Source organism: Zeugodacus cucurbitae, chromosome 3, assembly GCF_028554725.1.
Source record: "Zeugodacus cucurbitae isolate PBARC_wt_2022May chromosome 3, idZeuCucr1.2, whole genome shotgun sequence".
Classification (NCBI taxonomy): domain Eukaryota; kingdom Metazoa; phylum Arthropoda; class Insecta; order Diptera; family Tephritidae; genus Zeugodacus; species Zeugodacus cucurbitae.
In genome coordinates, this window is record NC_071668.1 from 56,333,661 (window position 1) to 56,360,339 (window position 26,679).

The following is a 26,679-nucleotide window of genomic DNA, read 5'->3' on the forward strand; positions in this document are numbered from 1 at the left end:
CTTACTATCTACCTTCGTATTCCGATACTTGTGCAATGTTGTGTATACTGCCCAAAAAAAAATATGAGACTTTCTGAAAAAAAAAAAATAAAAAAACAACAACAACTAGGAAAGTATTTAAAAACTTTGACAAAAAGGTAAAAAAGTTGTTGGGAGCCAACAACACGCGGTGTTCCCAAGCGGTCCCCCATCTAAGTACTAACCGCGCCCGCTATCCCGACGCTGCTTAATTTCGGTGATCGGACGAGAACCGATGTATTCAGCGTGGTATGGTCGTTGGCATATGGATTTCCTAGAATTCGTTATATGAGTAAACTACTCTTTCACGTAAGTGAGTTTGGGACTATAGCCGGAGTAAAATTTCAGTTTTTATCCGGAGGCAAATTTGCACAGTCTCTTCATCACAGCCATCAGCTGTTCAACAGTTAAGCTCTTATTTCGCTATTTCGCATTTAAAATATATGTATTTCTTTAATTGATATTATCTTTTAAATGTATCTGCAAGTTTGCAGATACAATATCTAATCCTATTTCCCATAATACCGCGCATAAGTGACTCACAAAACGTAGTAGATACTATATAACACTCTAATGTACTGGCTTATTTTAGATACTTAGATGCTTTTTTTTGCTTACTATCTACCTTCGTATTCCGATACTTGTGCAATGTTGAGTATACTGCCCAAAAAAAAGAGACTTTCTGAAAAAAAAAAAAAATAAAAAACAACAACAACTAGGAAAGTATTTAAAAACTTTGACAAAAGGTAAAAAAAGTTGTTGGGAGCCAACAACACGCGGTGTTCCCAAGCGGTCCCCCTTCTAAGTACCAACCGCGCCCGACGCTGCTTAATTTCGGTGATCGGACGAGAACCGATGTATTCAGCGTGGTATGGTCGTTGGCATATGGATTTCCTAGAATTCGTTATATGAGTAAACTACTCTTTCACGTAAGTGAGATTGGGACTATAGCCGGAGTAAAATTTCAGTTTTTATCCGGAGGCAAATTTGCACAGTCTCTTCATCACAGCCATCAGCTGTTCAACAGTTAAGCTCTTATTTCGCTATTTCGCATTTAAAATATATGTATTTCTTTAATTGATATTATCTTTTAAATGTATCTGCAAGTTTGCAGATACAATATCTAATCCTATTTCTCATAATACCGCGCATAGTGACTCACAAAACGTAGTAGATACTATTTAACACTCTAATGTACTGCTTATTTTAGATACTTAGATACTTTTTTTTGCTTACTATCTACCTTCGTATTCCGATACTTGTGCAATGTTGTGTATACTGCCCAAAAAAAAATATGAGACTTTCTGAAAAAAAAAAATAAAAAAACAACAACAACTAGGAAAGTATTTAAAAACTTTGACAAAAAGGTAAAAAAGTTGTTGGGAGCCAACAACACGCGGTGTTCCCAAGCGGTCCCCCATCTAAGTACTAACCGCGCCCGCTATCCCGACGCTGCTTAATTTCGGTGATCGGACGAGAACCGATGTATTCAGCGTGGTATGGTCGTTGGCATATGGATTTCCTAGAATTCGTTATATGAGTAAACTACTCTTTCACGTAAGTGAGTTTGGGACTATAGCCGGAGTAAAATTTCAGTTTTTATCCGGAGGCAAATTTGCACAGTCTCTTCATCACAGCCATCAGCTGTTCAACAGTTAAGCTCTTATTTCGCTATTTCGCATTTAAAATATATGTATTTCTTTAATTGATATTATCTTTTAAATGTATCTGCAAGTTTGCAGATACAATATCTAATCCTATTTCTCATAATACCGCGCATAGTGACTCACAAAACGTAGTAGATACTATTTAACACTCTAATGTACTGGCTTATTTTAGATACTTAGATACTTTTTTTTGCTTACTATCTACCTTCGTATTCCGATACTTGTGCAATGTTGTGTATACTGCCCAAAAAAAAATATGAGACTTTCTGAAAAAAAAAAATAAAAAAACAACAACAACTAGGAAAGTATTTAAAAACTTTGACAAAAAGGTAAAAAAGTTGTTGGGAGCCAACAACACGCGGTGTTCCCAAGCGGTCCCCCATCTAAGTACTAACCGCGCCCGCTATCCCGACGCTGCTTAATTTCGGTGATCGGACGAGAACCGATGTATTCAGCGTGGTATGGTCGTTGGCATATGGATTTCCTAGAATTCGTTATATGAGTAAACTACTCTTTCACGTAAGTGAGATTGGGACTATAGCCGGAGTAAAATTTCAGTTTTTATCCGGAGGCAAATTTGCACAGTCTCTTCATCACAGCCATCAGCTGTTCAACAGTTAAGCTCTTATTTCGCTATTTCGCATTTAAAATATATGTATTTCTTTAATTGATATTATCTTTTAAATGTATCTGCAAGTTTGCAGATACAATATCTAATCCTATTTCTCATAATACCGCGCATAGTGACTCACAAAACGTAGTAGATACTATTTAACACTCTAATGTACTGGCTTATTTTAGATACTTAGATGCTTTTTTTGGCTTACTATCTACCTTCGTATTCCGATACTTGTGCAATGAGACTTTCTGAAAAAAAAAATAAATAAAAAACAACAACAACTAGGAAAGTATTTAAAAACTTTGACAAAAAGGTAAAAAAGTTGTTGGGAGCCAACAACACGCGGTGTTCCCAAGCGGTCCCCCATCTAAGTACTAACCGCGCCCGCTATCCCGACGCTGCTTAATTTCGGTGATCGGACGAGAACCGATGTATTCAGCGTGGTATGGTCGTTGGCATATGGATTTCCTAGAATTCGTTATATGAGTAAACTACTCTTTCACGTAAGTGAGTTTGGGACTATAGCCGGAGTAAAATTTCAGTTTTTATCCGGAGGCAAATTTGCACAGTCTCTTCATCACAGCCATCAGCTGTTCAACAGTTAAGCTCTTATTTCGCTATTTCGCATTTAAAATATATGTATTTCTTTAATTGATATTATCTTTTAAATGTATCTGCAAGTTTGCAGATACAATATCTAATCCTATTTCTCATAATACCGCGCATAAGTGACTCACAAAACGTAGTAGATACTATATAACACTCTAATGTACTGGCTTATTTTAGATACTTAGATGCTTTTTTTTGCTTACTATCTACCTTCGTATTCCGATACTTGTGCAATGTTGAGTATACTGCCCAAAAAAAATGAGACTTTCTGAAAAAAAAAAAAATAAAAAACAACAACAACTAGGAAAGTATTTAAAAACTTTGACAAAAGGTAAAAAAAGTTGTTGGGAGCCAACAACACGCGGTGTTCCCAAGCGGTCCCCCATCTAAGTACTAACCGCGCCCGCTATCCCGACGCTGCTTAATTTCGGTAATCGGACGAGAACCGATGTATTCAGCGTGGTATGGTCGTTGGCATATGGATTTCCTAGAATTCGTTATATGAGTAAACTACTCTTTCACGTAAGTGAGATTGGGACTATAGCCGGAGTAAAATTTCAGTTTTTATCCGGAGGCAAATTTGCACAGTCTCTTCATCACAGCCATCAGCTGTTCAACAGTTAAGCTCTTATTTCGCTATTTCGCATTTAAAATATATGTATTTCTTTAATTGATATTATCTTTTAAATGTATCTGCAAGTTTGCAGATACAATATCTAATCCTATTTCTCATAATACCGCGCATAGTGACTCACAAAACGTAGTAGATACTATTTAACACTCTAATGTACTGGCTTATTTTAGATACTTAGATACTTTTTTTTGCTTACTATCTACCTTCGTATTCCGATACTTGTGCAATGTTGTGTATACTGCCCAAAAAAAAATATGAGACTTTCTGAAAAAAAAAAAATAAAAAAACAACAACAACTAGGAAAGTATTTAAAAACTTTGACAAAAAGGTAAAAAAGTTGTTGGGAGCCAACAACACGCGGTGTTCCCAAGCGGTCCCCCATCTAAGTACTAACCGCGCCCGCTATCCCGACGCTGCTTAATTTCGGTGATCGGACGAGAACCGATGTATTCAGCGTGGTATGGTCGTTGGCATATGGATTTCCTAGAATTCGTTATATGAGTAAACTACTCTTTCACGTAAGTGAGTTTGGGACTATAGCCGGAGTAAAATTTCAGTTTTTATCCGGAGGCAAATTTGCACAGTCTCTTCATCACAGCCATCAGCTGTTCAACAGTTAAGCTCTTATTTCGCTATTTCGCATTTAAAATATATGTATTTCTTTAATTGATATTATCTTTTAAATGTATCTGCAAGTTTGCAGATACAATATCTAATCCTATTTCCCATAATACCGCGCATAAGTGACTCACAAAACGTAGTAGATACTATATAACACTCTAATGTACTGGCTTATTTTAGATACTTAGATGCTTTTTTTTGCTTACTATCTACCTTCGTATTCCGATACTTGTGCAATGTTGAGTATACTGCCCAAAAAAAATGAGACTTTCTGAAAAAAAAAAAAATAAAAAACAACAACAACTAGGAAAGTATTTAAAAACTTTGACAAAAGGTAAAAAAAGTTGTTGGGAGCCAACAACACGCGGTGTTCCCAAGCGGTCCCCCATCTAAGTACTAACCGCGCCCGCTATCCCGACGCTGCTTAATTTCGGTAATCGGACGAGAACCGATGTATTCAGCGTGGTATGGTCGTTGGCATATGGATTTCCTAGAATTCGTTATATGAGTAAACTACTCTTTCACGTAAGTGAGATTGGGACTATAGCCGGAGTAAAATTTCAGTTTTTATCCGGAGGCAAATTTGCACAGTCTCTTCATCACAGCCATCAGCTGTTCAACAGTTAAGCTCTTATTTCGCTATTTCGCATTTAAAATATATGTATTTCTTTAATTGATATTATCTTTTAAATGTATCTGCAAGTTTGCAGATACAATATCTAATCCTATTTCTCATAATACCGCGCATAGTGACTCACAAAACGTAGTAGATACTATTTAACACTCTAATGTACTGGCTTATTTTAGATACTTAGATACTTTTTTTTGCTTACTATCTACCTTCGTATTCCGATACTTGTGCAATGTTGTGTATACTGCCCAAAAAAAAATATGAGACTTTCTGAAAAAAAAAAAATAAAAAAACAACAACAACTAGGAAAGTATTTAAAAACTTTGACAAAAAGGTAAAAAAGTTGTTGGGAGCCAACAACACGCGGTGTTCCCAAGCGGTCCCCCATCTAAGTACTAACCGCGCCCGCTATCCCGACGCTGCTTAATTTCGGTGATCGGACGAGAACCGATGTATTCAGCGTGGTATGGTCGTTGGCATATGGATTTCCTAGAATTCGTTATATGAGTAAACTACTCTTTCACGTAAGTGAGTTTGGGACTATAGCCGGAGTAAAATTTCAGTTTTTATCCGGAGGCAAATTTGCACAGTCTCTTCATCACAGCCATCAGCTGTTCAACAGTTAAGCTCTTATTTCGCTATTTCGCATTTAAAATATATGTATTTCTTTAATTGATATTATCTTTTAAATGTATCTGCAAGTTTGCAGATACAATATCTAATCCTATTTCTCATAATACCGCGCATAGTGACTCACAAAACGTAGTAGATACTATTTAACACTCTAATGTACTGGCTTATTTTAGATACTTAGATACTTTTTTTTGCTTACTATCTACCTTCGTATTCCGATACTTGTGCAATGTTGTGTATACTGCCCAAAAAAAAATATGAGACTTTCTGAAAAAAAAAAATAAAAAAACAACAACAACTAGGAAAGTATTTAAAAACTTTGACAAAAAGGTAAAAAAGTTGTTGGGAGCCAACAACACGCGGTGTTCCCAAGCGGTCCCCCATCTAAGTACTAACCGCGCCCGCTATCCCGACGCTGCTTAATTTCGGTGATCGGACGAGAACCGATGTATTCAGCGTGGTATGGTCGTTGGCATATGGATTTCCTAGAATTCGTTATATGAGTAAACTACTCTTTCACGTAAGTGAGTTTGGGACTATAGCCGGAGTAAAATTTCAGTTTTCATCCGGAGGCAAATTTGCACAGTCTCTTCATCACAGCCATCAGCTGTTCAACAGTTAAGCTCTTATTTCGCTATTTCGCATTTAAAATATATGTATTTCTTTAATTGATATTATCTTTTAAATGTATCTGCAAGTTTGCAGATACAATATCTAATCCTATTTCTCATAATACCGCGCATAGTGACTCACAAAACGTAGTAGATACTATTTAACACTCTAATGTACTGGCTTATTTTAGATACTTAGATACTTTTTTTTGCTTACTATCTACCTTCGTATTCCGATACTTGTGCAATGTTGTGTATACTGCCCAAAAAAAAAAAGAGACTTTCTGAAAAAAAAAAAAAAATAAAAAACAACAACAACTAGGAAAGTATTTAAAAACTTTGACAAAAAGGTAAAAAAGTTGTTGGGAGCCAACAACACGCGGTGTTCCCAAGCGGTCCCCCATCTAAGTACTAACCGCGCCCGCTATCCCGACGCTGCTTAATTTCGGTGATCGGACGAGAACCGATGTATTCAGCGTGGTATGGTCGTTGGCATATGGATTTCCTAGAATTCGTTATATGAGTAAACTACTCTTTCACGTAAGTGAGATTGGGACTATAGCCGGAGTAAAATTTCAGTTTTTATCCGGAGGCAAATTTGCACAGTCTCTTCATCACAGCCATCAGCTGTTCAACAGTTAAGCTCTTATTTCGCTATTTCGCATTTAAAATATATGTATTTCTTTAATTGATATTATCTTTTAAATGTATCTGCAAGTTTGCAGATACAATATCTAATCCTATTTCTCATAATACCGCGCATAGTGACTCACAAAACGTAGTAGATACTATTTAACACTCTAATGTACTGGCTTATTTTAGATACTTAGATACTTTTTTTTGCTTACTATCTACCTTCGTATTCCGATACTTGTGCAATGTTGTGTATACTGCCCAAAAAAAAATATGAGACTTTCTGAAAAAAAAAAAATAAAAAAACAACAACAACTAGGAAAGTATTTAAAAACTTTGACAAAAAGGTAAAAAAGTTGTTGGGAGCCAACAACACGCGGTGTTCCCAAGCGGTCCCCCATCTAAGTACTAACCGCGCCCGCTATCCCGACGCTGCTTAATTTCGGTGATCGGACGAGAACCGATGTATTCAGCGTGGTATGGTCGTTGGCATATGGATTTCCTAGAATTCGTTATATGAGTAAACTACTCTTTCACGTAAGTGAGTTTGGGACTATAGCCGGAGTAAAATTTCAGTTTTTATCCGGAGGCAAATTTGCACAGTCTCTTCATCACAGCCATCAGCTGTTCAACAGTTAAGCTCTTATTTCGCTATTTCGCATTTAAAATATATGTATTTCTTTAATTGATATTATCTTTTAAATGTATCTGCAAGTTTGCAGATACAATATCTAATCCTATTTCCCATAATACCGCGCATAAGTGACTCACAAAACGTAGTAGATACTATATAACACTCTAATGTACTGGCTTATTTTAGATACTTAGATGCTTTTTTTTGCTTACTATCTACCTTCGTATTCCGATACTTGTGCAATGTTGAGTATACTGCCCAAAAAAAATGAGACTTTCTGAAAAAAAAAAAAAAATAAAAAACAACAACAACTAGGAAAGTATTTAAAAACTTTGACAAAAGGTAAAAAAAGTTGTTGGGAGCCAACAACACGCGGTGTTCCCAAGCGGTCCCTCTTCTAAGTACTAACCGCGCCCGACGCTGCTTAATTTCGGTGATCGGACGAGAACCGATGTATTCAGCGTGGTATGGTCGTTGGCATATGGATTTCCTAGAATTCGTTATATGAGTAAACTACTCTTTCACGTAAGTGAGATTGGGACTATAGCCGGAGTAAAATTACAGTTTTTATCCGGAGGCAAATTTGCACAGTCTCTTCATCACAGCCATCAGCTGTTCAACAGTTAAGCTCTTATTTCGCTATTTCGCATTTAAAATATATGTATTTCTTTAATTGATATTATCTTTTAAATGTATCTGCAAGTTTGCAGATACAATATCTAATCCTATTTCTCATAATACCGCGCATAGTGACTCACAAAACGTAGTAGATACTATTTAACACTCTAATGTACTGGCTTATTTTAGATACTTAGATGCTTTTTTTTGCTTACTATCTACCTTCGTATTCCGATACTTGTGCAATGTTGTGTATACTGCCCAAAAAAAAATATGAGACTTTCTGAAAAAAAAAAAAATAAAAAAACAACAACAACTAGGAAAGTATTTAAAAACTTTGACAAAAAGGTAAAAAAGTTGTTGGGAGCCAACAACACGCGGTGTTCCCAAGCGGTCCCCCATCTAAGTACTAACCGCGCCCGCTATCCCGACGCTGCTTAATTTCGGTGATCGGACGAGAACCGATGTATTCAGCGTGGTATGGTCGTTGGCATATGGATTTCCTAGAATTCGTTATATGAGTAAACTACTCTTTCACGTAAGTGAGTTTGGGACTATAGCCGGAGTAAAATTTCAGTTTTTATCCGGAGGCAAATTTGCACAGTCTCTTCATCACAGCCATCAGCTGTTCAACAGTTAAGCTCTTATTTCGCTATTTCGCATTTAAAATATATGTATTTCTTTAATTGATATTATCTTTTAAATGTATCTGCAAGTTTGCAGATACAATATCTAATCCTATTTCTCATAATACCGCGCATAGTGACTCACAAAACGTAGTAGATACTATTTAACACTCTAATGTACTGGCTTATTTTAGATACTTAGATACTTTTTTTTGCTTACTATCTACCTTCGTATTCCGATACTTGTGCAATGTTGTGTATACTGCCCAAAAAAAAATATGAGACTTTCTGAAAAAAAAAAAAATAAAAAACAACAACAACTAGGAAAGTATTTAAAAACTTTGACAAAAAGGTAAAAAAGTTGTTGGGAGCCAACAACACGCGGTGTTCCCAAGCGGTCCCCCATCTAAGTACTAACCGCGCCCGCTATCCCGACGCTGCTTAATTTCGGTGATCGGACGAGAACCGATGTATTCAGCGTGGTATGGTCGTTGGCATATGGATTTCCTAGAATTCGTTATATGAGTAAACTACTCTTTCACGTAAGTGAGTTTGGGACTATAGCCGGAGTAAAATTTCAGTTTTTATCCGGAGGCAAATTTGCACAGTCTCTTCATCACAGCCATCAGCTGTTCAACAGTTAAGCTCTTATTTCGCTATTTCGCATTTAAAATATATGTATTTCTTTAATTGATATTATCTTTTAAATGTATCTGCAAGTTTGCAGATACAATATCTAATCCTATTTCTCATAATACCGCGCATAGTGACTCACAAAACGTAGTAGATACTATTTAACACTCTAATGTACTGGCTTATTTTAGATACTTAGATACTTTTTTTGCTTACTATCTACCTTCATATTCCGATACTTGTGCAATGTTGTGTATACTGCCCAAAAAAAAAAGAGACTTTCTGAAAAAAAAAAAATAAAAAACAACAACAACTAGGAAAGTATTTAAAAACTTTGACAAAAAGGTAAAAAAGTTGTTGGGAGCCAACAACACGCGGTGTTCCCAAGCGGTCCCCCATCTAAGTACTAACCGCGCCCGCTATCCCGACGCTGCTTAATTTCGGTGATCGGACGAGAACCGATGTATTCAGCGTGGTATGGTCGTTGGCATATGGATTTCCTAGAATTCGTTATATGAGTAAACTACTCTTTCACGTAAGTGAGATTGGGACTATAGCCGGAGTAAAATTTCAGTTTTTATCCGGAGGCAAATTTGCACAGTCTCTTCATCACAGCCATCAGCTGTTCAACAGTTAAGCTCTTATTTCGCTATTTCGCATTTAAAATATATGTATTTCTTTAATTGATATTATCTTTTAAATGTATCTGCAAGTTTGCAGATACAATATCTAATCCTATTTCTCATAATACCGCGCATAGTGACTCACAAAACGTAGTAGATACTATTTAACACTCTAATGTACTGGCTTATTTTAGATACTTAGATGCTTTTTTTGGCTTACTATCTACCTTCGTATTCCGATACTTGTGCAATGAGACTTTCTGAAAAAAAAAAAAAATAAAAAACAACAACAACTAGGAAAGTATTTAAAAACTTTGACAAAAAGGTAAAAAAGTTGTTGGGAGCCAACAACACGCGGTGTTCCCAAGCGGTCCCCCATCTAAGTACTAACCGCGCCCGCTATCCCGACGCTGCTTAATTTCGGTGATCGGACGAGAACCGATGTATTCAGCGTGGTATGGTCGTTGGCATATGGATTTCCTAGAATTCGTTATATGAGTAAACTACTCTTTCACGTAAGTGAGTTTGGGACTATAGCCGGAGTAAAATTTCAGTTTTTATCCGGAGGCAAATTTGCACAGTCTCTTCATCACAGCCATCAGCTGTTCAACAGTTAAGCTCTTATTTCGCTATTTCGCATTTAAAATATATGTATTTCTTTAATTGATATTATCTTTTAAATGTATCTGCAAGTTTGCAGATACAATATCTAATCCTATTTCCCATAATACCGCGCATAAGTGACTCACAAAACGTAGTAGATACTATATAACACTCTAATGTACTGGCTTATTTTAGATACTTAGATGCTTTTTTTTGCTTACTATCTACCTTCGTATTCCGATACTTGTGCAATGTTGAGTATACTGCCCAAAAAAATGAGACTTTCTGAAAAAAAAAAAAATAAAAAACAACAACAACTAGGAAAGTATTTAAAAACTTTGACAAAAGGTAAAAAAAGTTGTTGGGAGCCAACAACACGCGGTGTTCCCAAGCGGTCCCCCATCTAAGTACTAACCGCGCCCGCTATCCCGACGCTGCTTAATTTCGGTGATCGGACGAGAACCGATGTATTCAGCGTGGTATGGTCGTTGGCATATGGATTTCCTAGAATTCGTTATATGAGTAAACTACTCTTTCACGTAAGTGAGATTGGGACTATAGCCGGAGTAAAATTTCAGTTTTTATCCGGAGGCAAATTTGCACAGTCTCTTCATCACAGCCATCAGCTGTTCAACAGTTAAGCTCTTATTTCGCTATTTCGCATTTAAAATATATGTATTTCTTTAATTGATATTATCTTTTAAATGTATCTGCAAGTTTGCAGATACAATATCTAATCCTATTTCTCATAATACCGCGCATAGTGACTCACAAAACGTAGTAGATACTATTTAACACTCTAATGTACTGGCTTATTTTAGATACTTTTTTTTGCTTACTATCTACCTTCGTATTCCGATACTTGTGCAATGTTGTGTATACTGCCCAAAAAAAAATATGAGACTTTCTGAAAAAAAAAAATAAAAAAACAACAACAACTAGGAAAGTATTTAAAAACTTTGACAAAAAGGTAAAAAAGTTGTTGGGAGCCAACAACACGCGGTGTTCCCAAGCGGTCCCCCATCTAAGTACTAACCGCGCCCGCTATCCCGACGCTGCTTAATTTCGGTGATCGGACGAGAACCGATGTATTCAGCGTGGTATGGTCGTTGGCATATGGATTTCCTAGAATTCGTTATATGAGTAAACTACTCTTTCACGTAAGTGAGTTTGGGACTATAGCCGGAGTAAAATTTCAGTTTTTATCCGGAGGCAAATTTGCACAGTCTCTTCATCACAGCCATCAGCTGTTCAACAATTAAGCTCTTATTTCGCTATTTCGCATTTAAAATATATGTATTTCTTTAATTGATATTATCTTTTAAATGTATCTGCAAGTTTGCAGATACAATATCTAATCCTATTTCTCATAATACCGCGCATAGTGACTCACAAAACGTAGTAGATACTATTTAACACTCTAATGTACTGGCTTATTTTAGATACTTAGATACTTTTTTTTGCTTACTATCTACCTTCGTATTCCGATACTTGTGCAATGTTGTGTATACTGCCCAAAAAAAAATATGAGACTTTCTGAAAAAAAAAAAAATAAAAAAACAACAACAACTAGGAAAGTATTTAAAAACTTTGACAAAAAGGTAAAAAAGTTGTTGGGAGCCAACAACACGCGGTGTTCCCAAGCGGTCCCCCATCTAAGTACTAACCGCGCCCGCTATCCCGACGCTGCTTAATTTCGGTGATCGGACGAGAACCGATGTATTCAGCGTGGTATGGTCGTTGGCATATGGATTTCCTAGAATTCGTTATATGAGTAAACTACTCTTTCACGTAAGTGAGTTTGGGACTATAGCCGGAGTAAAATTTCAGTTTTCATCCGGAGGCAAATTTGCACAGTCTCTTCATCACAGCCATCAGCTGTTCAACAGTTAAGCTCTTATTTCGCTATTTCGCATTTAAAATATATGTATTTCTTTAATTGATATTATCTTTTAAATGTATCTGCAAGTTTGCAGATACAATATCTAATCCTATTTCTCATAATACCGCGCATAGTGACTCACAAAACGTAGTAGATACTATTTAACACTCTAATGTACTGGCTTATTTTAGATACTTAGAAATTTTTTTTGCTTACTATCTACCTTCGTATTCCGATACTTGTGCAATGTTGTGTATACTGCCCAAAAAAAAAAAGAGACTTTCTGAAAAAAAAAAAAATAAAAAACAACAACAACTAGGAAAGTATTTAAAAACTTTGACAAAAAGGTAAAAAAGTTGTTGGGAGCCAACAACACGCGGTGTTCCCAAGCGGTCCCCCATCTAAGTACTAACCGCGCCCGCTATCCCGACGCTGCTTAATTTCGGTGATCGGACGAGAACCGATGTATTCAGCGTGGTATGGTCGTTGGCATATGGATTTCCTAGAATTCGTTATATGAGTAAACTACTCTTTCACGTAAGTGAGATTGGGACTATAGCCGGAGTAAAATTTCAGTTTTTATCCGGAGGCAAATTTGCACAGTCTCTTCATCACAGCCATCAGCTGTTCAACAGTTAAGCTCTTATTTCGCTATTTCGCATTTAAAATATATGTATTTCTTTAATTGATATTATCTTTTAAATGTATCTGCAAGTTTGCAGATACAATATCTAATCCTATTTCTCATAATACCGCGCATAGTGACTCACAAAACGTAGTAGATACTATTTAACACTCTAATGTACTGGCTTATTTTAGATACTTAGATGCTTTTTTTGGCTTACTATCTACCTTCGTATTCCGATACTTGTGCAATGAGACTTTCTGAAAAAAAAAAAAATAAAAAACAACAACAACTAGGAAAGTATTTAAAAACTTTGACAAAAAGGTAAAAAAGTTGTTGGGAGCCAACAACACGCGGTGTTCCCAAGCGGTCCCCCATCTAAGTACTAACCGCGCCCGCTATCCCGACGCTGCTTAATTTCGGTGATCGGACGAGAACCGATGTATTCAGCGTGGTATGGTCGTTGGCATATGGATTTCCTAGAATTCGTTATATGAGTAAACTACTCTTTCACGTAAGTGAGTTTGGGACTATAGCCGGAGTAAAATTTCAGTTTTTATCCGGAGGCAAATTTGCACAGTCTCTTCATCACAGCCATCAGCTGTTCAACAGTTAAGCTCTTATTTCGCTATTTCGCATTTAAAATATATGTATTTCTTTAATTGATATTATCTTTTAAATGTATCTGCAAGTTTGCAGATACAATATCTAATCCTATTTCCCATAATACCGCGCATAAGTGACTCACAAAACGTAGTAGATACTATATAACACTCTAATGTACTGGCTTATTTTAGATACTTAGATGCTTTTTTTTGCTTACTATCTACCTTCGTATTCCGATACTTGTGCAATGTTGAGTATACTGCCCAAAAAAAATGAGACTTTCTGAAAAAAAAAAAAAATAAAAAACAACAACAACTAGGAAAGTATTTAAAAACTTTGACAAAAGGTAAAAAAAGTTGTTGGGAGCCAACAACACGCGGTGTTCCCAAGCGGTCCCCCATCTAAGTACTAACCGCGCCCGCTATCCCGACGCTGCTTAATTTCGGTGATCGGACGAGAACCGATGTATTCAGCGTGGTATGGTCGTTGGCATATGGATTTCCTAGAATTCGTTATATGAGTAAACTACTCTTTCACGTAAGTGAGTTTGGGACTATAGCCGGAGTAAAATTTCAGTTTTTATCCGGAGGCAAATTTGCACAGTCTCTTCATCACAGCCATCAGCTGTTCAACAGTTAAGCTCTTATTTCGCTATTTCGCATTTAAAATATATGTATTTCTTTAATTGATATTATCTTTTAAATGTATCTGCAAGTTTGCAGATACAATATCTAATCCTATTTCTCATAATACCGCGCATAGTGACTCACAAAACGTAGTAGATACTATTTAACACTCTAATGTACTGGCTTATTTTAGATACTTAGATACTTTTTTTTGCTTACTATCTACCTTCGTATTCCGATACTTGTGCAATGTTGTGTATACTGCCCAAAAAAAAATATGAGACTTTCTGAAAAAAAAAAATAAAAAAACAACAACAACTAGGAAAGTATTTAAAAACTTTGACAAAAAGGTAAAAAAGTTGTTGGGAGCCAACAACACGCGGTGTTCCCAAGCGGTCCCCCATCTAAGTACTAACCGCGCCCGCTATCCCGACGCTGCTTAATTTCGGTGATCGGACGAGAACCGATGTATTCAGCGTGGTATGGTCGTTGGCATATGGATTTCCTAGAATTCGTTATATGAGTAAACTACTCTTTCACGTAAGTGAGTTTGGGACTATAGCCGGAGTAAAATTTCAGTTTTCATCCGGAGGCAAATTTGCACAGTCTCTTCATCACAGCCATCAGCTGTTCAACAGTTAAGCTCTTATTTCGCTATTTCGCATTTAAAATATATGTATTTCTTTAATTGATATTATCTTTTAAATGTATCTGCAAGTTTGCAGATACAATATCTAATCCTATTTCTCATAATACCGCGCATAGTGACTCACAAAACGTAGTAGATACTATTTAACACTCTAATGTACTGGCTTATTTTAGATACTTAGATACTTTTTTTTGCTTACTATCTACCTTCGTATTCCGATACTTGTGCAATGTTGTGTATACTGCCCAAAAAAAAAAGAGACTTTCTGAAAAAAAAAAAATAAAAAACAACAACAACTAGGAAAGTATTTAAAAACTTTGACAAAAAGGTAAAAAAGTTGTTGGGAGCCAACAACACGCGGTGTTCCCAAGCGGTCCCCCATCTAAGTACCAACCGCGCCCGACGCTGCTTAATTTCGGTGATCGGACGAGAACCGATGTATTCAGCGTGGTATGGTCGTTGGCATATGGATTTCCTAGAATTCGTTATATGAGTAAACTACTCTTTCACGTAAGTGAGATTGGGACTATAGCCGGAGTAAAATTTCAGTTTTTATCCGGAGGCAAATTTGCACAGTCTCTTCATCACAGCCATCAGCTGTTCAACAGTTAAGCTCTTATTTCGCTATTTCGCATTTAAAATATATGTATTTCTTTAATTGATATTATCTTTTAAATGTATCTGCAAGTTTGCAGATACAATATCTAATCCTATTTCTCATAATACCGCGCATAGTGACTCACAAAACGTAGTAGATACTATTTAACACTCTAATGTACTGGCTTATTTTAGATACTTTTTTTTGCTTACTATCTACCTTCGTATTCCGATACTTGTGCAATGTTGTGTATACTGCCCAAAAAAAAATATGAGACTTTCTGAAAAAAAAAAATAAAAAAACAACAACAACTAGGAAAGTATTTAAAAACTTTGACAAAAAGGTAAAAAAGTTGTTGGGAGCCAACAACACGCGGTGTTCCCAAGCGGTCCCCCATCTAAGTACCAACCGCGCCCGCTATCCCGACGCTGCTTAATTTCGGTGATCGGACGAGAACCGATGTATTCAGCGTGGTATGGTCGTTGGCATATGGATTTCCTAGAATTCGTTATATGAGTAAACTACTCTTTCACGTAAGTGAGATTGGGACTATAGCCGGAGTAAAATTTCAGTTTTTATCCGGAGGCAAATTTGCACAGTCTCTTCATCACAGCCATCAGCTGTTCAACAGTTAAGCTCTTATTTCGCTATTTCGCATTTAAAATATATGTATTTCTTTAATTGATATTATCTTTTAAATGTATCTGCAAGTTTGCAGATACAATATCTAATCCTATTTCTCATAATACCGCGCATAGTGACTCACAAAACGTAGTAGATACTATTTAACACTCTAATGTACTGGCTTATTTTAGATACTTAGATGCTTTTTTTTGCTTACTATCTACCTTCGTATTCCGATACTTGTGCAATGTTGTGTATACTGCCCAAAAAAAAATATGAGACTTTCTGAAAAAAAAAAAAATAAAAAAACAACAACAACTAGGAAAGTATTTAAAAACTTTGACAAAAAGGTAAAAAAGTTGTTGGGAGCCAACAACACGCGGTGTTCCCAAGCGGTCCCCCATCTAAGTACTAACCGCGCCCGCTATCCCGACGCTGCTTAATTTCGGTGATCGGACGAGAACCGATGTATTCAGCGTGGTATGGTCGTTGGCATATGGATTTCCTAGAATTCGTTATATGAGTAAACTACTCTTTCACGTAAGTGAGTTTGGGACTATAGCCGGAGTAAAATTTCAGTTTTTATCCGGAGGCAAATTTGCACAGTCTCTTCATCACAGCCATCAGCTGTTCAACAGTTAAGCTCTTATTTCGCTATTTCGCATTTAAAATATATGTATTTCTTTAATTGATATTATCTTTTAAATGTATCTGCAAGTTTGCAGATACAATATCTAATCCTATTTCTCATAATACCGCGCATAGTGACTCACAAAACGTAGTAGATACTATTTAACACTCTAATGTACTGGCTTATTTTAGATACTTAGATACTTTTTTTTGCTTACTATCTACCTTCGTATTCCGATACTTGTGCAATGTTGTGTATACTGCCCAAAAAAAAATATGAGACTTTCTGAAAAAAAAAAAAATAAAAAACAACAACAACTAGGAAAGTATTTAAAAACTTTGACAAAAAGGTAAAAAAGTTGTTGGGAGCCAACAACACGCGGTGTTCCCAAGCGGTCCCCCATCTAAGTACTAACCGCGCCCGCTATCCCGACGCTGCTTAATTTCGGTGATCGGACGAGAACCGATGTATTCAGCGTGGTATGGTCGTTGGCATATGGATTTCCTAGAATTCGTTATATGAGTAAACTACTCTTTCACGTAAGTGAGTTTGGGACTATAGCCGGAGTAAAATTTCAGTTTTTATCCGGAGGCAAATTTGCACAGTCTCTTCATCACAGCCATCAGCTGTTCAACAGTTAAGCTCTTATTTCGCTATTTCGCATTTAAAATATATGTATTTCTTTAATTGATATTATCTTTTAAATGTATCTGCAAGTTTGCAGATACAATATCTAATCCTATTTCTCATAATACCGCGCATAGTGACTCACAAAACGTAGTAGATACTATTTAACACTCTAATGTACTGGCTTATTTTAGATACTTAGATACTTTTTTTGCTTACTATCTACCTTCATATTCCGATACTTGTGCAATGTTGTGTATACTGCCCAAAAAAAAAAGAGACTTTCTGAAAAAAAAAAAATAAAAAACAACAACAACTAGGAAAGTATTTAAAAACTTTGACAAAAAGGTAAAAAAGTTGTTGGGAGCCAACAACACGCGGTGTTCCCAAGCGGTCCCCCATCTAAGTACTAACCGCGCCCGCTATCCCGACGCTGCTTAATTTCGGTGATCGGACGAGAACCGATGTATTCAGCGTGGTATGGTCGTTGGCATATGGATTTCCTAGAATTCGTTATATGAGTAAACTACTCTTTCACGTAAGTGAGATTGGGACTATAGCCGGAGTAAAATTTCAGTTTTTATCCGGAGGCAAATTTGCACAGTCTCTTCATCACAGCCATCAGCTGTTCAACAGTTAAGCTCTTATTTCGCTATTTCGCATTTAAAATATATGTATTTCTTTAATTGATATTATCTTTTAAATGTATCTGCAAGTTTGCAGATACAATATCTAATCCTATTTCTCATAATACCGCGCATAGTGACTCACAAAACGTAGTAGATACTATTTAACACTCTAATGTACTGGCTTATTTTAGATACTTAGATGCTTTTTTTGGCTTACTATCTACCTTCGTATTCCGATACTTGTGCAATGAGACTTTCTGAAAAAAAAAAAAAAATAAAAAACAACAACAACTAGGAAAGTATTTAAAAACTTTGACAAAAAGGTAAAAAAGTTGTTGGGAGCCAACAACACGCGGTGTTCCCAAGCGGTCCCCCATCTAAGTACTAACCGCGCCCGCTATCCCGACGCTGCTTAATTTCGGTGATCGGACGAGAACCGATGTATTCAGCGTGGTATGGTCGTTGGCATATGGATTTCCTAGAATTCGTTATATGAGTAAACTACTCTTTCACGTAAGTGAGTTTGGGACTATAGCCGGAGTAAAATTTCAGTTTTTATCCGGAGGCAAATTTGCACAGTCTCTTCATCACAGCCATCAGCTGTTCAACAGTTAAGCTCTTATTTCGCTATTTCGCATTTAAAATATATGTATTTCTTTAATTGATATTATCTTTTAAATGTATCTGCAAGTTTGCAGATACAATATCTAATCCTATTTCCCATAATACCGCGCATAAGTGACTCACAAAACGTAGTAGATACTATATAACACTCTAATGTACTGGCTTATTTTAGATACTTAGATGCTTTTTTTTGCTTACTATCTACCTTCGTATTCCGATACTTGTGCAATGTTGAGTATACTGCCCAAAAAAAATGAGACTTTCTGAAAAAAAAAAAAATAAAAAACAACAACAACTAGGAAAGTATTTAAAAACTTTGACAAAAGGTAAAAAAAGTTGTTGGGAGCCAACAACACGCGGTGTTCCCAAGCGGTCCCCCATCTAAGTACTAACCGCGCCCGCTATCCCGACGCTGCTTAATTTCGGTGATCGGACGAGAACCGATGTATTCAGCGTGGTATGGTCGTTGGCATATGGATTTCCTAGAATTCGTTATATGAGTAAACTACTCTTTCACGTAAGTGAGATTGGGACTATAGCCGGAGTAAAATTTCAGTTTTTATCCGGAGGCAAATTTGCACAGTCTCTTCATCACAGCCATCAGCTGTTCAACAGTTAAGCTCTTATTTCGCTATTTCGCATTTAAAATATATGTATTTCTTTAATTGATATTATCTTTTAAATGTATCTGCAAGTTTGCAGATACAATATCTAATCCTATTTCTCATAATACCGCGCATAGTGACTCACAAAACGTAGTAGATACTATTTAACACTCTAATGTACTGGCTTATTTTAGATACTTAGATACTTTTTTTTGCTTACTATCTACCTTCGTATTCCGATACTTGTGCAATGTTGTGTATACTGCCCAAAAAAAAATATGAGACTTTCTGAAAAAAAAAAAAATAAAAAACAACAACAACTAGGAAAGTATTTAAAAACTTTGACAAAAAGGTAAAAAAGTTGTTGGGAGCCAACAACACGCGGTGTTCCCAAGCGGTCCCCCATCTAAGTACTAACCGCGCCCGCTATCCCGACGCTGCTTAATTTCGGTGATCGGACGAGAACCGATGTATTCAGCGTGGTATGGTCGTTGGCATATGGATTTCCTAGAATTCGTTATATGAGTAAACTACTCTTTCACGTAAGTGAGTTTGGGACTATAGCCGGAGTAAAATTTCAGTTTTTATCCGGAGGCAAATTTGCACAGTCTCTTCATCACAGCCATCAGCTGTTCAACAGTTAAGCTCTTATTTCGCTATTTCGCATTTAAAATATATGTATTTCTTTAATTGATATTATCTTTTAAATGTATCTGCAAGTTTGCAGATACAATATCTAATCCTATTTCTCATAATACCGCGCATAGTGACTCACAAAACGTAGTAGATACTATTTAACACTCTAATGTACTGGCTTATTTTAGATACTTAGATACTTTTTTTGCTTACTATCTACCTTCATATTCCGATACTTGTGCAATGTTGTGTATACTGCCCAAAAAAAAAAGAGACTTTCTGAAAAAAAAAAAATAAAAAACAACAACAACTAGGAAAGTATTTAAAAACTTTGACAAAAAGGTAAAAAAGTTGTTGGGAGCCAACAACACGCGGTGTTCCCAAGCGGTCCCCCATCTAAGTACTAACCGCGCCCGCTATCCCGACGCTGCTTAATTTCGGTGATCGGACGAGAACCGATGTATTCAGCGTGGTATGGTCGTTGGCATATGGATTTCCTAGAATTCGTTATATGAGTAAACTACTCTTTCACGTAAGTGAGATTGGGACTATAGCCGGAGTAAAATTTCAGTTTTTATCCGGAGGCAAATTTGCACAGTCTCTTCATCACAGCCATCAGCTGTTCAACAGTTAAGCTCTTATTTCGCTATTTCGCATTTAAAATATATGTATTTCTTTAATTGATATTATCTTTTAAATGTATCTGCAAGTTTGCAGATACAATATCTAATCCTATTTCTCATAATACCGCGCATAGTGACTCACAAAACGTAGTAGATACTATTTAACACTCTAATGTACTGGCTTATTTTAGATACTTAGATGCTTTTTTTGGCTTACTATCTACCTTCGTATTCCGATACTTGTGCAATGAGACTTTCTGAAAAAAAAAAAAAAATAAAAAACAACAACAACTAGGAAAGTATTTAAAAACTTTGACAAAAAGGTAAAAAAGTTGTTGGGAGCCAACAACACGCGGTGTTCCCAAGCGGTCCCCCATCTAAGTACTAACCGCGCCCGCTATCCCGACGCTGCTTAATTTCGGTGATCGGACGAGAACCGATGTATTCAGCGTGGTATGGTCGTTGGCATATGGATTTCCTAGAATTCGTTATATGAGTAAACTACTCTTTCACGTAAGTGAGTTTGGGACTATAGCCGGAGTAAAATTTCAGTTTTTATCCGGAGGCAAATTTGCACAGTCTCTTCATCACAGCCATCAGCTGTTCAACAGTTAAGCTCTTATTTCGCTATTTCGCATTTAAAATATATGTATTTCTTTAATTGATATTATCTTTTAAATGTATCTGCAAGTTTGCAGATACAATATCTAATCCTATTTCCCATAATACCGCGCATAAGTGACTCACAAAACGTAGTAGATACTATATAACACTCTAATGTACTGGCTTATTTTAGATACTTAGATGCTTTTTTTTGCTTACTATCTACCTTCGTATTCCGATACTTGTGCAATGTTGAGTATACTGCCCAAAAAAAATGAGACTTTCTGAAAAAAAAAAAAATAAAAAACAACAACAACTAGGAAAGTATTTAAAAACTTTGACAAAAGGTAAAAAAAGTTGTTGGGAGCCAACAACACGCGGTGTTCCCAAGCGGTCCCCCATCTAAGTACTAACCGCGCCCGCTATCCCGACGCTGCTTAATTTCGGTGATCGGACGAGAACCGATGTATTCAGCGTGGTATGGTCGTTGGCATATGGATTTCCTAGAATTCGTTATATGAGTAAACTACTCTTTCACGTAAGTGAGATTGGGACTATAGCCGGAGTAAAATTTCAGTTTTTATCCGGAGGCAAATTTGCACAGTCTCTTCATCACAGCCATCAGCTGTTCAACAGTTAAGCTCTTATTTCGCTATTTCGCATTTAAAATATATGTATTTCTTTAATTGATATTATCTTTTAAATGTATCTGCAAGTTTGCAGATACAATATCTAATCCTATTTCTCATAATACCGCGCATAGTGACTCACAAAACGTAGTAGATACTATTTAACACTCTAATGTACTGGCTTATTTTAGATACTTAGATACTTTTTTTTGCTTACTATCTACCTTCGTATTCCGATACTTGTGCAATGTTGTGTATACTGCCCAAAAAAAAATATGAGACTTTCTGAAAAAAAAAAAATAAAAAAACAACAACAACTAGGAAAGTATTTAAAAACTTTGACAAAAAGGTAAAAAAGTTGTTGGGAGCCAACAACACGCGGTGTTCCCAAGCGGTCCCCCATCTAAGTACTAACCGCGCCCGCTATCCCGACGCTGCTTAATTTCGGTGATCGGACGAGAACCGATGTATTCAGCGTGGTATGGTCGTTGGCATATGGATTTCCTAGAATTCGTTATATGAGTAAACTACTCTTTCACGTAAGTGAGTTTGGGACTATAGCCGGAGTAAAATTTCAGTTTTCATCCGGAGGCAAATTTGCACAGTCTCTTCATCACAGCCATCAGCTGTTCAACAGTTAAGCTCTTATTTCGCTATTTCGCATTTAAAATATATGTATTTCTTTAATTGATATTATCTTTTAAATGTATCTGCAAGTTTGCAGATACAATATCTAATCCTATTTCTCATAATACCGCGCATAGTGACTCACAAAACGTAGTAGATACTATTTAACACTCTAATGTACTGGCTAATTTTAGATACTTAGATACTTTTTTTTGCTTACTATCTACCTTCGTATTCCGATACTTGTGCAATGTTGTGTATACTGCCCAAAAAAAAAAGAGACTTTCTGAAAAAAAAAAAAAAAAAACAACAACAACTAGGAAAGTATTTAAAAACTTTGACAAAAAGGTAAAAAAGTTGTTGGGAGCCAACAACACGCGGTGTTCCCAAGCGGTCCCCCATCTAAGTACTAACCGCGCCCGCTATCCCGACGCTGCTTAATTTCGGTGATCGGACGAGAACCGATGTATTCAGCGTGGTATGGTCGTTGGCATATGGATTTCCTAGAATTCGTTATATGAGTAAACTACTCTTTCACGTAAGTGAGATTGGGACTATAGCCGGAGTAAAATTTCAGTTTTTATCCGGAGGCAAATTTGCACAGTCTCTTCATCACAGCCATCAGCTGTTCAACAGTTAAGCTCTTATTTCGCTATTTCGCATTTAAAATATATGTATTTCTTTAATTGATATTATCTTTTAAATGTATCTGCAAGTTTGCAGATACAATATCTAATCCTATTTCTCATAATACCGCGCATAGTGACTCACAAAACGTAGTAGATACTATTTAACACTCTAATGTACTGGCTTATTTTAGATACTTTTTTTTGCTTACTATCTACCTTCGTATTCCGATACTTGTGCAATGTTGTGTATACTGCCCAAAAAAAAATATGAGACTTTCTGAAAAAAAAAAATAAAAAAACAACAACAACTAGGAAAGTATTTAAAAACTTTGACAAAAAGGTAAAAAAGTTGTTGGGAGCCAACAACACGCGGTGTTCCCAAGCGGTCCCCCATCTAAGTACTAACCGCGCCCGCTATCCCGACGCTGCTTAATTTCGGTGATCGGACGAGAACCGATGTATTCAGCGTGGTATGGTCGTTGGCATATGGATTTCCTAGAATTCGTTATATGAGTAAACTACTCTTTCACGTAAGTGAGTTTGGGACTATAGCCGGAGTAAAATTTCAGTTTTTATCCGGAGGCAAATTTGCACAGTCTCTTCATCACAGCCATCAGCTGTTCAACAATTAAGCTCTTATTTCGCTATTTCGCATTTAAAATATATGTATTTCTTTAATTGATATTATCTTTTAAATGTATCTGCAAGTTTGCAGATACAATATCTAATCCTATTTCTCATAATACCGCGCATAGTGACTCACAAAACGTAGTAGATACTATTTAACACTCTAATGTACTGGCTTATTTTAGATACTTAGATACTTTTTTTTGCTTACTATCTACCTTCGTATTCCGATACTTGTGCAATGTTGTGTATACTGCCCAAAAAAAAATATGAGACTTTCTGAAAAAAAAAAAATAAAAAAACAACAACAACTAGGAAAGTATTTAAAAACTTTGACAAAAAGGTAAAAAAGTTGTTGGGAGCCAACAACACGCGGTGTTCCCAAGCGGTCCCCCATCTAAGTACTAACCGCGCCCGCTATCCCGACGCTGCTTAATTTCGGTGATCGGACGAGAACCGATGTATTCAGCGTGGTATGGTCGTTGGCATATGGATTTCCTAGAATTCGTTATATGAGTAAACTACTCTTTCACGTAAGTGAGTTTGGGACTATAGCCGGAGTAAAATTTCAGTTTTCATCCGGAGGCAAATTTGCACAGTCTCTTCATCACAGCCATCAGCTGTTCAACAGTTAAGCTCTTATTTCGCTATTTCGCATTTAAAATATATGTATTTCTTTAATTGATATTATCTTTTAAATGTATCTGCAAGTTTGCAGATACAATATCTAATCCTATTTCTCATAATACCGCGCATAGTGACTCACAAAACGTAGTAGATACTATTTAACACTCTAATGTACTGGCTTATTTTAGATACTTAGAAATTTTTTTTGCTTACTATCTACCTTCGTATTCCGATACTTGTGCAATGTTGTGTATACTGCCCAAAAAAAAAAAGAGACTTTCTGAAAAAAAAAAAAATAAAAAACAACAACAACTAGGAAAGTATTTAAAAACTTTGACAAAAAGGTAAAAAAGTTGTTGGGAGCCAACAACACGCGGTGTTCCCAAGCGGTCCCCCATCTAAGTACTAACCGCGCCCGCTATCCCGACGCTGCTTAATTTCGGTGATCGGACGAGAACCGATGTATTCAGCGTGGTATGGTCGTTGGCATATGGATTTCCTAGAATTCGTTATATGAGTAAACTACTCTTTCACGTAAGTGAGATTGGGACTATAGCCGGAGTAAAATTTCAGTTTTTATCCGGAGGCAAATTTGCACAGTCTCTTCATCACAGCCATCAGCTGTTCAACAGTTAAGCTCTTATTTCGCTATTTCGCATTTAAAATATATGTATTTCTTTAATTGATATTATCTTTTAAATGTATCTGCAAGTTTGCAGATACAATATCTAATCCTATTTCTCATAATACCGCGCATAGTGACTCACAAAACGTAGTAGATACTATTTAACACTCTAATGTACTGGCTTATTTTAGATACTTAGATGCTTTTTTTGGCTTACTATCTACCTTCGTATTCCGATACTTGTGCAATGAGACTTTCTGAAAAAAAAAAAAATAAAAAACAACAACAACTAGGAAAGTATTTAAAAACTTTGACAAAAAGGTAAAAAAGTTGTTGGGAGCCAACAACACGCGGTGTTCCCAAGCGGTCCCCCATCTAAGTACTAACCGCGCCCGCTATCCCGACGCTGCTTAATTTCGGTGATCGGACGAGAACCGATGTATTCAGCGTGGTATGGTCGTTGGCATATGGATTTCCTAGAATTCGTTATATGAGTAAACTACTCTTTCACGTAAGTGAGTTTGGGACTATAGCCGGAGTAAAATTTCAGTTTTTATCCGGAGGCAAATTTGCACAGTCTCTTCATCACAGCCATCAGCTGTTCAACAGTTAAGCTCTTATTTCGCTATTTCGCATTTAAAATATATGTATTTCTTTAATTGATATTATCTTTTAAATGTATCTGCAAGTTTGCAGATACAATATCTAATCCTATTTCCCATAATACCGCGCATAAGTGACTCACAAAACGTAGTAGATACTATATAACACTCTAATGTACTGGCTTATTTTAGATACTTAGATGCTTTTTTTTGCTTACTATCTACCTTCGTATTCCGATACTTGTGCAATGTTGAGTATACTGCCCAAAAAAAATGAGACTTTCTGAAAAAAAAAAAAATAAAAAACAACAACAACTAGGAAAGTATTTAAAAACTTTGACAAAAGGTAAAAAAAGTTGTTGGGAGCCAACAACACGCGGTGTTCCCAAGCGGTCCCCCATCTAAGTACTAACCGCGCCCGCTATCCCGACGCTGCTTAATTTCGGTGATCGGACGAGAACCGATGTATTCAGCGTGGTATGGTCGTTGGCATATGGATTTCCTAGAATTCGTTATATGAGTAAACTACTCTTTCACGTAAGTGAGTTTGGGACTATAGCCGGAGTAAAATTTCAGTTTTTATCCGGAGGCAAATTTGCACAGTCTCTTCATCACAGCCATCAGCTGTTCAACAGTTAAGCTCTTATTTCGCTATTTCGCATTTAAAATATATGTATTTCTTTAATTGATATTATCTTTTAAATGTATCTGCAAGTTTGCAGATACAATATCTAATCCTATTTCTCATAATACCGCGCATAGTGACTCACAAAACGTAGTAGATACTATTTAACACTCTAATGTACTGGCTTATTTTAGATACTTAGATACTTTTTTTTGCTTACTATCTACCTTCGTATTCCGATACTTGTGCAATGTTGTGTATACTGCCCAAAAAAAAATATGAGACTTTCTGAAAAAAAAAAATAAAAAAACAACAACAACTAGGAAAGTATTTAAAAACTTTGACAAAAAGGTAAAAAAGTTGTTGGGAGCCAACAACACGCGGTGTTCCCAAGCGGTCCCCCATCTAAGTACTAACCGCGCCCGCTATCCCGACGCTGCTTAATTTCGGTGATCGGACGAGAACCGATGTATTCAGCGTGGTATGGTCGTTGGCATATGGATTTCCTAGAATTCGTTATATGAGTAAACTACTCTTTCACGTAAGTGAGTTTGGGACTATAGCCGGAGTAAAATTTCAGTTTTCATCCGGAGGCAAATTTGCACAGTCTCTTCATCACAGCCATCAGCTGTTCAACAGTTAAGCTCTTATTTCGCTATTTCGCATTTAAAATATATGTATTTCTTT

The 26,679-nt window shown here is 36.4% G+C and overlaps 2 non-coding genes and 41 pseudogenes across 2 annotated transcripts; all 43 read right to left on the reverse strand.

The window, feature by feature from the left end:
- Window positions 1-154: 154 nt before the first annotated feature.
- Window positions 155-281, reverse strand: LOC128921119 (5S ribosomal RNA; annotated as a pseudogene).
- Window positions 282-782: 501 nt separating this feature from the next.
- LOC128920755 (5S ribosomal RNA) lies at window positions 783-901 on the reverse strand. Its single transcript, XR_008470684.1, has one exon. It is a non-coding gene; the product is annotated as a 5S ribosomal RNA (ribosomal RNA).
- A 501-nt stretch (window positions 902-1,402) lies between these two features.
- On the reverse strand, window positions 1,403-1,529 carry LOC128921120 (5S ribosomal RNA; annotated as a pseudogene).
- Window positions 1,530-2,031: 502 nt separating this feature from the next.
- On the reverse strand, window positions 2,032-2,158 carry LOC128921122 (5S ribosomal RNA; annotated as a pseudogene).
- A 476-nt stretch (window positions 2,159-2,634) lies between these two features.
- LOC128921123 (5S ribosomal RNA) lies at window positions 2,635-2,761 on the reverse strand (annotated as a pseudogene).
- Window positions 2,762-3,262: 501 nt separating this feature from the next.
- On the reverse strand, window positions 3,263-3,389 carry LOC128920735 (5S ribosomal RNA; annotated as a pseudogene).
- A 503-nt stretch (window positions 3,390-3,892) lies between these two features.
- Window positions 3,893-4,019, reverse strand: LOC128921124 (5S ribosomal RNA; annotated as a pseudogene).
- Window positions 4,020-4,520: 501 nt separating this feature from the next.
- LOC128920736 (5S ribosomal RNA) lies at window positions 4,521-4,647 on the reverse strand (annotated as a pseudogene).
- Window positions 4,648-5,150: 503 nt separating this feature from the next.
- Window positions 5,151-5,277, reverse strand: LOC128921125 (5S ribosomal RNA; annotated as a pseudogene).
- A 502-nt stretch (window positions 5,278-5,779) lies between these two features.
- LOC128921126 (5S ribosomal RNA) lies at window positions 5,780-5,906 on the reverse strand (annotated as a pseudogene).
- A 504-nt stretch (window positions 5,907-6,410) lies between these two features.
- On the reverse strand, window positions 6,411-6,537 carry LOC128921128 (5S ribosomal RNA; annotated as a pseudogene).
- Window positions 6,538-7,040: 503 nt separating this feature from the next.
- Window positions 7,041-7,167, reverse strand: LOC128921129 (5S ribosomal RNA; annotated as a pseudogene).
- Window positions 7,168-7,670: 503 nt separating this feature from the next.
- LOC128920777 (5S ribosomal RNA) lies at window positions 7,671-7,789 on the reverse strand (annotated as a pseudogene).
- A 504-nt stretch (window positions 7,790-8,293) lies between these two features.
- On the reverse strand, window positions 8,294-8,420 carry LOC128921130 (5S ribosomal RNA; annotated as a pseudogene).
- Window positions 8,421-8,923: 503 nt separating this feature from the next.
- Window positions 8,924-9,050, reverse strand: LOC128921131 (5S ribosomal RNA; annotated as a pseudogene).
- Window positions 9,051-9,549: 499 nt separating this feature from the next.
- On the reverse strand, window positions 9,550-9,676 carry LOC128921132 (5S ribosomal RNA; annotated as a pseudogene).
- Window positions 9,677-10,152: 476 nt separating this feature from the next.
- LOC128921133 (5S ribosomal RNA) lies at window positions 10,153-10,279 on the reverse strand (annotated as a pseudogene).
- Window positions 10,280-10,779: 500 nt separating this feature from the next.
- Window positions 10,780-10,906, reverse strand: LOC128921134 (5S ribosomal RNA; annotated as a pseudogene).
- Window positions 10,907-11,400: 494 nt separating this feature from the next.
- Window positions 11,401-11,527, reverse strand: LOC128921135 (5S ribosomal RNA; annotated as a pseudogene).
- A 504-nt stretch (window positions 11,528-12,031) lies between these two features.
- Window positions 12,032-12,158, reverse strand: LOC128921136 (5S ribosomal RNA; annotated as a pseudogene).
- Window positions 12,159-12,659: 501 nt separating this feature from the next.
- LOC128921137 (5S ribosomal RNA) lies at window positions 12,660-12,786 on the reverse strand (annotated as a pseudogene).
- A 475-nt stretch (window positions 12,787-13,261) lies between these two features.
- Window positions 13,262-13,388, reverse strand: LOC128921139 (5S ribosomal RNA; annotated as a pseudogene).
- A 502-nt stretch (window positions 13,389-13,890) lies between these two features.
- Window positions 13,891-14,017, reverse strand: LOC128921140 (5S ribosomal RNA; annotated as a pseudogene).
- A 502-nt stretch (window positions 14,018-14,519) lies between these two features.
- On the reverse strand, window positions 14,520-14,646 carry LOC128921141 (5S ribosomal RNA; annotated as a pseudogene).
- Window positions 14,647-15,146: 500 nt separating this feature from the next.
- Window positions 15,147-15,265, reverse strand: LOC128920655 (5S ribosomal RNA). The gene has a single exon (XR_008470673.1). It is a non-coding gene; the product is annotated as a 5S ribosomal RNA (ribosomal RNA).
- A 494-nt stretch (window positions 15,266-15,759) lies between these two features.
- LOC128920728 (5S ribosomal RNA) lies at window positions 15,760-15,886 on the reverse strand (annotated as a pseudogene).
- A 504-nt stretch (window positions 15,887-16,390) lies between these two features.
- Window positions 16,391-16,517, reverse strand: LOC128921142 (5S ribosomal RNA; annotated as a pseudogene).
- A 503-nt stretch (window positions 16,518-17,020) lies between these two features.
- On the reverse strand, window positions 17,021-17,147 carry LOC128921143 (5S ribosomal RNA; annotated as a pseudogene).
- Window positions 17,148-17,646: 499 nt separating this feature from the next.
- On the reverse strand, window positions 17,647-17,773 carry LOC128921144 (5S ribosomal RNA; annotated as a pseudogene).
- Window positions 17,774-18,250: 477 nt separating this feature from the next.
- LOC128921145 (5S ribosomal RNA) lies at window positions 18,251-18,377 on the reverse strand (annotated as a pseudogene).
- A 501-nt stretch (window positions 18,378-18,878) lies between these two features.
- On the reverse strand, window positions 18,879-19,005 carry LOC128921146 (5S ribosomal RNA; annotated as a pseudogene).
- A 503-nt stretch (window positions 19,006-19,508) lies between these two features.
- On the reverse strand, window positions 19,509-19,635 carry LOC128921147 (5S ribosomal RNA; annotated as a pseudogene).
- Window positions 19,636-20,134: 499 nt separating this feature from the next.
- LOC128921148 (5S ribosomal RNA) lies at window positions 20,135-20,261 on the reverse strand (annotated as a pseudogene).
- Window positions 20,262-20,738: 477 nt separating this feature from the next.
- Window positions 20,739-20,865, reverse strand: LOC128921150 (5S ribosomal RNA; annotated as a pseudogene).
- A 501-nt stretch (window positions 20,866-21,366) lies between these two features.
- LOC128921151 (5S ribosomal RNA) lies at window positions 21,367-21,493 on the reverse strand (annotated as a pseudogene).
- Window positions 21,494-21,996: 503 nt separating this feature from the next.
- LOC128921152 (5S ribosomal RNA) lies at window positions 21,997-22,123 on the reverse strand (annotated as a pseudogene).
- A 499-nt stretch (window positions 22,124-22,622) lies between these two features.
- LOC128921153 (5S ribosomal RNA) lies at window positions 22,623-22,749 on the reverse strand (annotated as a pseudogene).
- Window positions 22,750-23,243: 494 nt separating this feature from the next.
- Window positions 23,244-23,370, reverse strand: LOC128921154 (5S ribosomal RNA; annotated as a pseudogene).
- Window positions 23,371-23,873: 503 nt separating this feature from the next.
- On the reverse strand, window positions 23,874-24,000 carry LOC128921155 (5S ribosomal RNA; annotated as a pseudogene).
- Window positions 24,001-24,501: 501 nt separating this feature from the next.
- Window positions 24,502-24,628, reverse strand: LOC128921156 (5S ribosomal RNA; annotated as a pseudogene).
- Window positions 24,629-25,103: 475 nt separating this feature from the next.
- LOC128921157 (5S ribosomal RNA) lies at window positions 25,104-25,230 on the reverse strand (annotated as a pseudogene).
- Window positions 25,231-25,731: 501 nt separating this feature from the next.
- On the reverse strand, window positions 25,732-25,858 carry LOC128921158 (5S ribosomal RNA; annotated as a pseudogene).
- Window positions 25,859-26,360: 502 nt separating this feature from the next.
- On the reverse strand, window positions 26,361-26,487 carry LOC128921159 (5S ribosomal RNA; annotated as a pseudogene).
- Between the last annotated feature and the right edge of the window lie 192 nt (window positions 26,488-26,679).